Source organism: Tachysurus fulvidraco, chromosome 12 (genome assembly GCF_022655615.1).
Source record: "Tachysurus fulvidraco isolate hzauxx_2018 chromosome 12, HZAU_PFXX_2.0, whole genome shotgun sequence".
Taxonomy (NCBI): domain Eukaryota; kingdom Metazoa; phylum Chordata; class Actinopteri; order Siluriformes; family Bagridae; genus Tachysurus; species Tachysurus fulvidraco.
This window is the reverse complement of record NC_062529.1, coordinates 27254986-27258836: the sequence shown is the minus strand read 5'-3', so window position 1 is coordinate 27258836 and position 3851 is coordinate 27254986. Positions and strand designations below refer to the sequence as shown.

At 40.1% G+C, this 3851-nt stretch overlaps 1 long non-coding RNA gene across 1 annotated transcript; it reads right to left on the bottom strand.

Annotated features, from left to right (window-relative positions):
- Positions 1-2470: 2470 nt before the first annotated feature.
- Positions 2471-3194, bottom strand: LOC125146017. Its single transcript, XR_007144525.1, has 3 exons — positions 3170-3194; positions 2866-2973; positions 2471-2583 (listed from the first exon to the last, which is right to left on the bottom strand). It is a non-coding gene; the product is annotated as an uncharacterized LOC125146017 (long non-coding RNA).
- Between the last annotated feature and the right edge of the window lie 657 nt (positions 3195-3851).

The window sequence follows — 3851 nt, the reverse complement described above, 5'->3', positions numbered from 1 at the left end:
GCCCCTCCCCTTCGACATTGAGCTCCTCAGAGCCGGACGCGGCGCCAGCTCACGAACGCGAAACCGAATGATCGGAGTCAGGGGAGAGGGCAAGAGAAAGGGGAACACCCGTCTCTCACTCCGCCTCCGCTAACTCAACCTGGGAACCCCATGATTGAAGCCGCCGCGCTGCCTTGGCAGACGCAGGACCCGAACCACGAGGCGCAGCCGAGGCTGAAAATACAGCCAGGCGGGATAGGAGCATGCGGAGAGGGAATCGCTCACAATGCATGCAGACGGCTCCCTTGAGAGCCGACCGGGCATGCTCCTCTCCCAAACACACAACACAAAGAGAATGCGCGTCGCCCCCCGGGATAAAGCGGGGGCAAGGATGCACACATCTCTTAAAGTGCTTAGACTGCAACATTTTGCCAAGTCTTTCCCTATTTTTTTTCTTTCCCTGCACTTGAAAGACAGACAAATGACACACACAGAGCGCTTCCTGAAGACGAAGAAAGCTGGAGCAGCGTGACGTAGATACCCTTATATGGACTTACTGGTGAGAAATTACTCCGTTACGTGTCCTTTCCGAGCCATTAAATGGTGTTTGTGCACACAGAGCTTCAGACACAACTTCCTCAAAGAAGCATTCCCATAGTGTCAGCACTGACGCAGCGTTGAGTTCCTCGAAAGGGAACTACCAGAAGTCCAGAGTTTTGTGAACTCAAAGAGTGTGACTGGTTAGGTATATGGGAGATAAACCGATTAGAGCATTGTAATTAAATTGGAATAGTTTGTCATCCATTCTAAACTTAACAGGTAGGCAATGCAGGAATGATAAAATTGGCGTTATATGTTTATTTTTTCTCGACCTGGTAAGAACTCTGTTGCATTTTGCACTAACTGTAGCCTGCTAACTGAAGACCCATAACAAGCACCTAGTAATGCATAAGAATATACCAGTCTGGAGCTCATAAATGCATGAACTATCTTCTCAGCATCAGAAACAGATAGGATGTTTCAAAGCTTAGAAATATTTCTAAGGTGGAAGAGGGCTGTCTTTGTAATATGGACAAAGGGATATTTAAAGGACGAGTTGCTATCTAATATAAGGCCCAGGTCTTTCAGTGTCAAGCCAATGACAACAGCACATCCCTCTAAATGCAAGTTGAATTGTGAAAGCTGTGGACTGGTTTTTGGACCGATAAGTAATATCCCTGTCATAGATCATCCGATCTTTTTATCTTTAACACACAGTTAACCTAGACAACTTATGTATTTCATCTGGTTTTGATGGGATATATAACTGGGAGTCATTAGCATTACAATGGAAATCAGTCACATGAATTTTAATGATGTTTCCCAAGAGAAGCATGTATACTAAGAAAGGCAGAGGTCCTAAAACTGATCTTTTGTGACCCCATATTTCACAGGCATTCAACTGGATAGTTCTCCAGTTAAATCTACAAAACGGTATCGATCAGACAGGCAGGACCTAAACCATCTTAATGCCTGTTCTTGAAAAGATGTGTAATTTTATAAGCGGTCTATTAGAATGTCACGAGCTATAGTTTTGAATGCATCACTAAGATAAAGTAGAACTTATTTTCCGGTGTACTCTTGGTCCCAAGGCTAAGAACAAGTCATTTTGACATTGTTTCTGTACTATGATGGGTCCTGAAACCTGACTGGAATTCTTCAAAGATATTGTTCTCCTGTAAGAAGGAGCATAACTGAACAGACACAACTGTTCCTAATATGTTGTACTTAAACAGCAGGTTAGAAATGGGTCTGTAATTTGATAGTTCATTAGGATCTAGTTTAGGTTTCTTAATAAGAGGCTTAATAACCACCGACGTGAGGGGTTTAGGGATGTGACCTAAAGTTAACAAAGGAGGTAATAATATTGAGCAAGAAGTTCTCCAGCTGTATGTAACTCTTCTTTCGGTAGATTCTCTGGAATGGGATCTAACAAACACTGAAATATCTGTAGTGATAAGTTTATATAGCGCTTCCTGTCCTATACTTAAAGCCTTGCAGTTGGACTTGTGGAACTTTAGGCATAGTTTTTTGTGCATTGTGCTGCTGCCATATGATTGGCTGATTAGATATCTTCATGAATGTTTCATTTATGTTTATGTTCGAGACGATGACAAGTCTGCACCACTGTCCAAAACGCTGACTAAGATTAAATTAACATGCATTATTGTTGATGAAAAAAGACGAGAGGAAAATGTTTTCCTATTACAGGTACAGGTGTTCCTATTGAAGTGGACAGTGAGTGTATTAACACACTTGTAAAATCTTCATTTTGGTTGACAGAGTTGTGTTTTTGGCAAAATAATTTTATTTCCACAGGACATCACTTTCACACTTATACGCTGAACATTTTTACTAATCCCATGTACAGGTAAAGCTGCGGAATACAAAATCAACAGGAAAACTGCATTAATGTAGATCATTAATCATGATACTTCCTATGAGATTTTCATGGAACAATTTTATTGCAAAGGTCCGTCCCACAGCATGCAACAGGAAATTTGTTAGTTTTCTGCAACTGCAAACACTGAGCCCGTGTTAAGCATCTCTTTCCAACAAATGAACCTGAGGGAGTTAAGAGAAGAAAGATATAAGTAGACATTCTGTAGCAAACCAGTTCAAAGATCATTAATGTCATTAAAATATTTGAAAAAGCTGGGAGACTTTTATTTTTAAATAGTTTCACACACACACACACACACACACACACACACACACACACACACACACACACACACACACACACACACACACACCTATTACAGAGAACCTGATGGTATGTTGAACATTAACAGGTCTGGCAAAAAAAGAAAACAATAAAATCTTTCAGTGTAACATTAGACGTACCACTGGGGGTAAACACCCTTGTGGCAACACAGGTGTCTTGACCACTGGTACAGGTTACAATAGAACATTTTCCATCAGGAGTACACTTGTGACATTTAAGGGCAGAACCTGTGGAGACCAGACACGATAAAGGTTTTAGAGATACAATGTTTATTTTACTGAAAAATGTAGTAGATTTTTTCTCGATTTTTAAACTAACATTCTTTCCTAATTTCAAGATCCGTTGAAGTTTTAGTTTGAACCATTTTCAGAGTCAAGACAATAGGCCTTGACTTTAAATGAACTTGAAGCTCAGGTCACTCACCACTGGTCAGCAGAAGGGCAAGAGCAAGAGTCACAAGCAGCATCTTCATGATTCTGAAATTAATTTCAGCAGCTCCATCAGATGGAAAACTGTGAAAGCTTTGCTAATGTTGCTCATACCTAGCTGTATATTGTTTTATATAAGAAAATCTAAAAACACATTCTGTCATAACCAATGCATGCATGCCAGAAGAACTTACCTTGAGCGTTACACACTACAGTATGAAATTAGTCTCTGAGCTTGAACTGTGCACCTGTTCTACATCCCACAGGTTCATCATTCCTCTTTTAAATGAGCCTCTTGGTCAGGTTCCCACCCTCCTGGTCACATGCTTCTCTAGTCCTGTGATTTATAATATTTATTCGTTCTAATTGTTAAGTTTAGCATGGGGTGGTGTACCTGAGGGGGCAAAGTGTTAAATAAATGTTAGAAATAGGAAAATGTAAATATTTACTAATCTATATATTTGTTCAGAAATGTGTGCACGCTGAAGATTAGCCTAAGAATATGTAGATAAAACAGAGCTAATCGTGACTGTACTTGTCTTTGAATGCACACCTATTGAAAGTTCCCACCCTCCTAGTCGAGAGTTTCTCTAATGTTAATTATTCATTTCACATCAATTAAATTTTAATTGTGTAGCACTTTTAACACTGGACATTGTCAGGAATCAGCTTTATAG